This window comes from Phalangium opilio, unplaced genomic scaffold (assembly GCF_054372755.1).
Source record: "Phalangium opilio isolate 3A_F unplaced genomic scaffold, DU_Popi_V2 ptg000663l_1, whole genome shotgun sequence".
Lineage (NCBI taxonomy): Eukaryota > Metazoa > Arthropoda > Arachnida > Opiliones > Phalangiidae > Phalangium > Phalangium opilio.
This window is the reverse complement of record NW_028324247.1, coordinates 213498-224577: the sequence shown is the minus strand read 5'-3', so window position 1 is coordinate 224577 and position 11080 is coordinate 213498.

The window sequence follows — 11080 nt, the reverse complement described above, 5'->3', positions numbered from 1 at the left end:
CAAATCGGAGCAAACGTGTTCGCCATTTCCGAACTGCTTTCACAGTCACGGAAATGGCTCCCCTACTTGAGTTCTCACACCACCATCTTCTGGTCTTTGTCCATTCCACACGGACACCAGTCTGTACTTACCGGCTTCTAATCACCATCATCTTTTGATCTTCGTCCATTCCACATGGACACCAGTCTGTACATACCGGCTTCTAATCACCACCATCTTCTGGTCTTCGTCCATTCCACTTGGACACCAGTCTGTCCATACTGGCTTCTAATCACCACCATCTTCTGGTCTTTGTCCATCCCACTTGGACACCAATCTGTACATTCTGGCTTCTAAACACCACCATCTACTGGTCTTCCGTCTATTCCACATAGACACCAATCTGTCTCATGGGCTTCTACTCCATTATCATCGTTTGGTTTTAGGATATACGCGGCGATCAGCTAGGGTTACGAGAAACGTCTAGCCTCCCTAAGGTGGGATCGACCACCGAAGGTTTTCGCAATTGCGCTTTTTCCTTGCTATTATAATGGAAACGAATCGTATATATACCCCAAAATTTGAAGAAAGCGGGAAGAGGGGTACCCTTCACTGTAAACGTCAATATTAGCAAAGTTTGAGAAGATAATAGGTATAACTTTATTTTAAACGATTTAACTATTATTAATGTTAATTATTGAAGATTAAAATAATTAAAAATAATTATATTTATTTAAATATTAAAGATAATCTTGTTTCTCAACTCAAAATTATTACGGAAAGAGTTAAAAAGCAGTCTATGTTTTTGTCTGTGTGTGTCCGTCCATTGTTACACTAGTGCGTCGTGTTAGCAGTTAGCCTTGTGTTGATGTGTTAAGAAATCATACAGAACCTTAATATTCCCTTTTTCCATAATATAAAGTGAATATGTGGAAGTATTTTTCGTAATTATGATGTATTTAGTACTTTTGTAGCTTTAAAGCTCTGTTTCATTTTGATATTCCAAAGATTTTTTTAATATTGTTATTTGAAATGGCTGTTTATATATTACTTAAGCTATACTACATCTGTATATACAATAATCCTTGGTTGAGTGATTTCATGAAGAAAACTAAGACCTAGACTCCGGCGGGTATATTAAGTATCATCCGCAATAGGCTTAGTGAAACAAAGAGTAAATAATTGAGGCCTGAGGTGAAGTAAACTTTGGGCTTTGATTTTCGTGTCTGAAATGAAGAGACATCAACGGTTCAGAGTGAGCCGAAAGTTAAATACACTGTTAAATAATCAGGTTAAGATTTTATAATAGAAGAAAAGATCATGGTGGCAATTAGAATAGTAAAAGGGCTAATGGTAAACGGGTAGTAGCTACAGACCTTTTATTCTCTTTATGGTGCGCATCGACTATCAGTGCGTCTAGCTACAATTTAGCTTTGGTGTTATTTAACGTTAACATTCATGTTGGCAAACTAAGAATATTGTTGAGGTGAGACAAAGAAGATACACGCCCCAGGAATGGAAAGTGTAGCTTCCTCTAGTGTAAATTTTTGTCTCTCCCCTCCTAGTACGCTCCAAAGGCAGGCTCGGTTGACCGAGGTATTTCCGGCTACATTGAAATTGCATAGACCGGAAGTTCCTTGGTCAACCCAACCCCGAGACATAGCTTCCATTCCCGGAGCGTATATTTTCTTTGGGTGAGACGAGACGATAGTGTTTACACTGCAAACCAGTTGTGAATGTAGCTATCAGAATATACGGTAAACAGCTGAAGCGTAGACTTCATTTCCTGATCTTTTCCCCATTGACTGATTTCCATGTGTCCAAGATTTATCCTTATTGGATGTAAAATGTCGTCTGCTATACTGTATTATTCGCTATGCTTGGAATACTGCTTCAATATTTCGTAAATTTTTACTTCAAAAAAATGAAATAATTCCATATCTAGGTAAATAAGTTTGTGGTAGTAGACCTCTTGACTCGGAGAGGTAATATTTTGGTTTTCCCAACTTGTATTTAATTCCGCTACGCTGATGTCGCGGAGTGTATTGGTACAACCCTCTCTATCTAAGGCGGGGTCCGGCACGCAGTTCCAATCGCCGCCCATAATAAACGCGTCTACAGGGCCTTCAAGATATTGATAAATGTTCGCAAAAAATATTTTTCTCGCATAAGGCTTAAAAGGGGCATAAACATTTAAAAAACGGATTCTATATTTGTCAACAATTAAATCTAAACTTAGAACTCGCCCCTCTGCGTCAGTTTTGAAACTTCTAAAGCACGAGGCCAAAATAGTACGTAAAATAATCTTATTTTACACCCTTCGTCTAACCGCGGCGGCTGGCACGTTTTTCGCCGGTATTAAATTATTTAATCTATATATAATTTATTTAATATATAAAACCAAGGCCTCATTAATTTTATATCTCTAAACTTTAGATAAAACTTTAAAATAACAATAAGACTGTAAGCCTAAATTAAACTGTTTAAGACTAAAAAATAATACAAGTTATTACTAAAATATTACTAACCTAATAACGTAAAACTTATAAATAGTCTAAACTAAAAACGTAAGCTAATTTAAGCTTTTAGGCCCATACCCTAAAGATGAAAACACCTCCTTTTTTAAATGTTAATAAAACCCTCATCTTTATCATTTATTATAATAATATAATTAGGAACTTTAATTTCAATTAGAGCTACCTCTTGATTCTCAATTTGATTAGGAATAGAAATAAATATTATCGGATTTATTCCTTTAATTGTTAACAAAAAAAAAATATTTTAACATCAGAAAGAGCACTGAAATATTTTATTATTCAATCAATTAGTTCCTCTGCTTTGCTATTATTTTCAATTCAAAATAATTTTTTACTATTAAGAACAGATATTGTTACAGTTGCTCTTCTAACTAAATTAGGAGCAGCACCTTTCCACTTCTGGGTGCCCTCTATCACTGAAAATATTAGTTGAAATATAATAACCCTGCTTTTAACATGACAAAAAATTGCTCCCTTAATAATTCTTAATATTCATAATAAAATATCAAACTTAATCCTAATAGCTTTAATTAGTTCAATTATTTGGGGGTCGTTAGGGGGCTTATTTCAAACAAGAACAAAAAAAATACTAGCCTTCTCTTCAATTGCCCATATAGGATGACTTATTAGAGCTACGATATGTAGAACTAATATAGTAATAATCTACTTCTTAATATATTCTTTATCCTTAATCATTGCTACAGGTACCATAAGATCTTTAAAAATAAGCTCAATTAACACTACTTTATTTACCTCAAAAAAAAAAAAAATAAGATCTTAATTTATACTTTAATATTGAATATAGGAGGAATACCCCCTTTAGTAGGCTTTTTCCCTAAGCTTATGGTTCTATCTATATTAATCAAATTAAATTGAATAATTGTTAGCATTATTCTTATTATAAGAGCTATAATAAATTTATTTTCTACATCCGCTTAACCTATGTTGCTTTGATATTAAACTCTTTTTCAAAAAAAAATATTTATCAAAATTCTTTAAGTTATTCCCCTTATTTTATTCTTATTTTATTAAGAGGGCCAGTAATCAGAATATTATATTAAAGCTTTAAGTTAAACTAAAACTATAAACCTTCAAAGTTTACAATAAATTTGTTTAAGCTTTGAAATCTCCTTAAAATTTGCAATTTTAAATTCTTCATAAAATATAAAGCCTAAATCTCATAGTAAAAGGATTTTCTAAGCCATAAATAAATTTACAATTTATCTCTTATCCTTCAGACATTTTACCGCGATGAATATTCTCTACTAACCACAAAGATATTGGTACAATATACATAATTTTTGGAATATGGGCTGCTATAATTGGAACAGCCCTTAGAATACTAATCCGAGCAGAATTAGGCCAACCAGGATCAATAATAAATGATGATCAAATTTATAATGTCATTGTAACTGCTCATGCCTTTGTTATAATTTTCTTTATAGTAATACCCATCATAATTGGAGGATTTGGAAACTGATTAGTCCCATTAATACTTGGAGCCCCTGATATGGCTTTTCCTCGACTTAATAATATAAGATTTTGATTACCCCCCCCTTCTTTTTTACTATTATCATCATCAACAATAGTAGAAAATGGGGCAGGAACAGGGTGAACTGTATACCCCCCCCCCTTATCAAGAAATATTGCCCATACAGGAGCATCTGTAGATTTAACTATTTTTTCACTACACCTAGCAGGTGTATCCTCAATTCTGGGAGCTATTAATTTTATCACTACAATTATCAATATACGAACACAAGGGATAATTATAGAACGAATACCTCTTTTTGTATGATCAGTAAAAATTACAGCTATTTTACTTCTTCTATCTTTGCCCGTTTTAGCAGGTGCTATTACCAAAAGTAGATAGGGGGAAAGTAAAGCTCGAGGATGGTCCCCCACCTTTGACTGTGGGTTTCCTCTAAGTTTAGAAGCTCTCTCTCCTCTCCCTTACCCCCTATGCGAGTTAGCCAATGACGTTTGAGAAAACACCCCAACCCCTTATCGATTTTTTTTGAGAGGTAGTTCATAGCGACGGCAGCGCCCCGGGACAGTAGCCGGTTAAATTGTCTGCTCTAAAGGAAAATTCAAATCGACCAAGTGTTACATCGTTTAAAAATTCGGGGCGCTGATTTTTATCCTTTAATAGTCCAGGCAAAAAGAAATGCAGAATAACCACCAGTCACCACTGTTATGTTTATTGAGAGTTAGCAATTAAGAGTTTAGATTCGATAACTTTATAGAGCTACGAAATAACGTGACACGTTTTATGCTAGGTCATAGACTGTCTGTCTTTTATTTCTCTTGTTATGGTATAGGTAATCTTTAACATAGTAGCGACATCTTTTAGACTCTTATACAACTATTTATAAAATACATAACACGCCCCGTTTTAAGAACAAAGCAAAAATGGACATTTAACAATGAGGAACGTGTATAGAATGATGATGAGATGATCTTAAGCAACCAGGGAGTTGATCTGGAAGCGACCAGGCGGCTTGACTGATCGTCCAGAGCGGGTTGTCAGCGGAGGTCTGGAGTTGGACATTGTTGTGTCATTTGAGGTAGCAACTGTTGTGTCATTTGAGGTAGCAACATCAGTGGACGGAGTGCTACTGGGTAAGGGTTGAGAAACAAAAGAGGGAATGGAAACAGGTTTGGGAAGTGAGATTGGATAATAGTCTTCTACTGTTCTTGAGCGATCGATAGTTTTGGGGTTTTCTATGTCGTCGTTTGATTCCTTGTTGAGTTCCTTCGTGGTATCAACACGAATGTGGAATCGATTCCTCGTATAAATGCGACCGTGTTCGGATTGGATCGCGTATGAGCGTGATCCGGGGCCGATTTTGATTATAGTTCCTCGCTGCCATGGTTCGTTAAGATGGAGTCGAAACCAGACGGAGGTATTGGCTTGTAAGGGTGGAAGAGGCCGGGAACCAACGTTTGCGTACGTTGATTGGGAAGTCTGGCGGCGGTGTAGTTCGAGAGTAGCTTCACTTGTGTCGAAATGCGGTTTCAGTTGACCAGGTAGACTGGGGATTAGTGAGCGGATACGGCGACCCATTAGGAGTTCGGAAGGGGACTGAAGGCCATGAGTAGGAGTAATTCGGTAGTCCAAGAGGACTAAATTCAGATCCTTGCCGTCTTCTAAGGCTTTTCGTAACGTTGCTTTCATTGTGCCGACAGCACGCTCAACTTGCCCGTTTGAACGCGGATAATGAGGAGAGCTTTTATTGTGGAAAATCTTCCAGTCGCGAGCGAATTCGGCCATGAGCGCGGAGTTGAAAGGTGGGCCTTGGTCGGAGACCATCTCTTCAGGGATGCCATGACGCGCGAAGATGGTTTTCATGGCATTGATGACGGCTGGAGCGCCAGTGCCATGCATGTGCTGAATCTCAATATATTTGGAGAAATAATCCACTATCAATAGGTAATGTTGACCAAAGAGTTCGTAAAAATCACAAGCGACTTTTTCCCATGGTCGGGAGGGAAGTTCTCTATCGAGAAGCGGTTCACGCTGATTAGAACGTTGATGTTCTTGACAAATGGAACATTTAGCAACATCAGCTTCAATATCTTTGGTTAGATTCGGCCAGTAAAAGTATTCTCGCGCCTTAGCCTTACTGGCGACTATTCCACGGTGGGCTATGTGTAATATGTTCAAGAAATCTTGGTGGAGACTAGAGGGTACAACAAGACGTTGGCCTCTGCATAGAAGTCCTTCATCGGACTCGTGCAATTCTTCTCTACATTGCCAGTACGGACGAGCACGAGGGGTGGTGTTACTTTTGTGTGCCGGCCATCCGTGTCGCACGTAGGCTAGGACATCCTGTAGTGTGGGATCAGCTGTAGTAGCCACAAGGAGCTCTGACCATTTGGCTTGTGAAGCCCGTACTAAGAGGCAAAATTGCGCCGGTGCTGGGTTTTCAATAGGAATATCAAAAGTATTGTCTTTCAATTGAGCACGGGATAACGCATCAGCAATAACCAACTCTTTCCCAGGGACGAACGTAAGGGAAACGTTGTATCGGTTAAGTCGGAGTAACAGCCTCTGTAGTCGTGGAGTTATGGTATCATAGGGTTTCTTGCTTAAACCGAGGAGTGGTTTATGGTCAGTTTGAACTTGAACAGGACGCGCATAAGTATAATAGTTAAAATGTTCCAGGCCAAAAATTACAGCGAGAAGTTCTTTTTCAATCTGTGCGTAATTTTGCTGAGCGGACGTTAGAGCAGCAGAACCATATGCTACTGGTCGCTCGTCTTGAAGCAGTACAGCTCCAAGTCCCGATTTACTAGCGTCAACTGAGATTGTAACAGGCTTCTTATCATCAAAGAGTTGTAGACAAGGCGACTCAGCGAGTGCGGTTTTCAAAGCTTGGAAGTCGCGATCCATATTCGCATCCCAAAGCCAGACATTATCTTTACGCAGTAATTGCCGGAGGCTGTGTGTGCGGCTGGAGAGATTGGAGGTGAACTTCGAATGGTAGGTAATCATTCCAAGAAAGCGTGTTAGATCGGCTTGGCACGTAGGCGTAGCGTATTCGAGGATGGCTTTGATCTTATCAGGGTGAGGGGTTATTCCATTAGCGTCAATGTTATGGCCAAGATACGTGATGGAAGACTTGGCCAAACGAAGTTTGTCAGGGTTGAATTTTAAATTCGCTTGTCGCGCGATCGTCAAAGTGCGTCGAAGAAGCTGGCAGTGTTCTTCGGTATTCACCGAGCCAAGTAGTATGTCATCGAAATAAGGTTCTACCTGAGGTTCCGATTCAAATGTTTCGTTCATCGCGCGTTGAAATTCTTCAGGAGCATTGATCAATCCAAATGGCAAAACCAAGTATCGGTAACGACCCCAGGGGGTTGCAAATGTTGTCAAATATGTTGACTCTTCCTCGAGTGGTAGATGCCAAAACCCATTCTTCGCATCCAGAAGGGTAAAGACTTTGCACCCTTGATAGTTAGCGAAGAGTTTATTAGGACTGGGTATAGGATAATGTGGACGCTTTATGGCACTGTTCAGTGGTCTCGGATCCAGGCAGATTCTGATTTTCGTCTTTTCTGAGTTACCGTTGTCGTGATTAAGATCCTTGACAGGTTTCTCGACAACTGTTATGGCACTAACCCATTCGGTGGGAGTGTCCACTTTGGCTATGATGCCTTCATCGAGCATGCGTTGGAGTTCCGTCTTGACAGTATCATGAAGCGCCAGCGGGATTTCTCTTGCCGCTGCAACGTGTGGAACGACGTTGTCTTCGAGATGAATTTTGACTTGTCTGGTGAAACGGCCAGTTCCAGTAAAGACATCTTGAAACTCTTTTATTATATCATCAGGAGTTTCTGGTGGTTGTGAGATCAAGGTAGAAATCTCCGTATCACTTGAGGTATCACTTGAGTTATAAATTCGTTGTATGAGACCGAACTTGACGCAAGTTGGCAGACCAAGTATAGGAACTGAATTCAGAGGGGTGACTAGAAAGGATTCTAACATCTCGGGTGTGCCCTCTTCGTTTAGTTTAGTAGAGAACGTACAGGATCCAGAAATTGGTACGCGTTTTCCGTTATAGGTTTGCTCCATTTGTGTTGTCGGATTAATGGAAGGTTGAGTAGGCCAATTGGCAAATACTACTTCAGGAAGTACATTGATTTGCGCTCCAGTATCTAGCTTGAATGTGACCTTGTTGCCATTCAAGGATATGTCTTGAAACCATTCAGTTTCATCTGTGATAGTATTAAGTTCGTCAACTTGTTTTAATTCGCCGATAAAGTAGACATCTGAGGTATTTTGAGCGGCATTGTTGTCAGTAGAAGTAAGAGTATGTAGCTTACGACCAGATTTAGTAGTCTGGGGTTTATTCTGTTGTCTATGAGTGCCTTTTGTTTCGCAGTAGTTAGCCCAATGATTTTTCCCTCCACATTTAGCGCAAGTTTGCCCAAAAGCAGGACAAGTGTTTTTTCCAAACACATGGGAGAGTCCACAAAATTTGCAGGAAGGTTGCGAGGGAGTTTTAACGTGCTGTATGGAATTTCCATGTGCCGATCGCACAGGAGGTTGAAACTTGGGCTTTGACTTAGGCTTAGTATTATTTTGTCTCCAATTCAAAGCATGCAGATGCATCTTAGAATCACTCATTGCATCAGCATGGGCACGAGAGTGCTCAGCAGCTTTACAAGAACTTATCAGGTCTTGTAAATTAGTAGCTTTCTTTCCATATTCACGTAACAGTCTTTCCCTTAAGGGTCCATCACGGAGGCCTTGGACTATTTTATCGCGTAGGAGTCGATCTTGTAAGGCACCATAATTGCAATCTTCGACAGAGCATCGCAAACGAGCATAGTAATCTTCAAACTTCTCACCTTCTTTTTGTTTTAGTTCGAGAAAAACAAACGCTGCGTAGATTTCATTTTGATAATCGCTGTAGTGCGTGTCAAAGGCAGTAAGAATTTGAGTCAGGGAAACTTCAGTTGCAGGAGCAACAGGGTTTAGAGTAAAGCCCCGATATTGCTGTTTCAGAGTGTCGCCACAGACGTGACGAAATAATGCTGTTTTAGTAGCTTCCGATTCTTGATCATACTTTAAGGCTTGGAGATAATCTTGAAAATCCTGCTTCCAAAATCTCCACGATTCGGACGGGTTAGGGCCCGCCAGAAAAGGTTTTAGTGTTGGGAGATTCGCTGCCATGTTACGACGTAGGAGCCAAAGCGCGAGCAAGAGATAGCGCGCGGTGGAGTTAAGCCTAGGCCTGACAACGCCCGAAAACACAAAAAGGAAAGCCTAAATAAAACAGCGAGAGAGACCCGAAACGACAAAAAGGAAGAACGAGAAGACGGGGGTTCGTTATAGCGAATCTGACACCATGTTATGTTTATTGAGAGTTAGCAATTAAGAGTTTAGATTCGATAACTTTATAGAGCTACGAAATAACGTGACACGTTTTATGCTAGGTCATAGACTGTCTGTCTTTTATTTCTCTTGTTATGGTATAGGTAATCTTTAACATAGTAGCGACATCTTTTAGACTCTTATACAACTATTTATAAAATACATAACAACCACTATCTTCTTCATGTTTTGACTTAAGAAGATCACAAATCATATCATATAACAGTTCATTCATGGATCCATTACCTTTCATACAGTTAAATATTCAAATTCTACTTCCAGTATCGTCCGTGGTAAAAAGATCGTCATTTATTAATTTTAACGTTTCCACTCACAGATGTTGCTTTACCGTATATCCGTATGCAATCTTGTTAAGCCTTAGCTAGTAGGAGCATGGTAGGAGTCCTTTTAAAACTGTTTACCGAACTATTTTTCAGTTGCAAATAGGCACTGGCAATGTGCAATGCCTCTCCTACGCGAGGGGGTAGGAACTGTGAGAGAGAGGAAAGGGGGTTTCTAGGTTTTCATGGCGCGGGGGATCTTCCAAGTGCTTTACTTTCCCCCCTATTTACTTTTGCTATTACCATACTTCTTACTGACCGAAATTTTAATACATCTTTCTTTGACCCAGCGGGGGGAGGGGACCCTATTCTATATCAACATTTATTTTGATTCTTTGGACACCCAGAAGTTTATATTCTTATCTTACCCGGATTTAGAATAATCTCTCATATCATTAGCCACCAAACAGGAAAAAAAGAACCTTTTGGAACTTTAGGAATAATCCATGCTATGCTAGCAATTGGAGTATTAGTATTTTAAGTGGATATAACATAAATTCATTAATTCTTTTTTCATGAATCTTTAACACTAATTATTATAATACACCATTGTTAAATCTATTTTTTAAATTAAATTGTTGTAGTTAAATTAAGCAGATATGCACGGGGCTTACAAGTCACAATGTGACTTAGCCCCGTAGCAAACTGTATATGTAATGAAAAGTAAAAAATAAACATTTTTTGAATTTGAATTTGAATTTGAATTTGTCGTCTGAGCCCATCATATATTCACAGTAGGAATAGATGTTGATACACGAGCTTACTTTACCGCAGCTACAATAATTATTGCGGTACCCACAGGTATTAAAATTTTTAGATGACTAGCCACAATTCATGGAGAAAAGCTAAATATAGATCCATCATTATATTGAGCTCTAGGCTTTGTATTTTTATTTACTATCGGGGGGCTAACAGGTGTAATTCTAGCCAATTCGTCATTAGACATTGTCCTTCATGATACCTATTATGTAGTAGCCCATTTTCATTATGTTTTGTCTATGGGGGCAGTATTTGCTATTATTGGGGGTATCACACATTGGTTTCCATTATTTTTAGGAGTAGCAATAAACCCACGATGATTAAAAACACATTTTATAATTATATTTCTAGGAGTTAATTTAACATTTTTTCCACAACCCTTTTTGGGATTAAATGGTATACCCCGACGATATTCTGATTACCCAGATGCATACACTTCTTGAAACGTAATTTCTTCCTTAGGCTCAATACTTTCAACTATTGCCTTAATTTTTTTAATCTTTATCATCTGAGAAAGCTTAGTATCACAACGATTAATTTTATTTTCATCTCATATACCTTCTTCTATTGAATGGAATAAT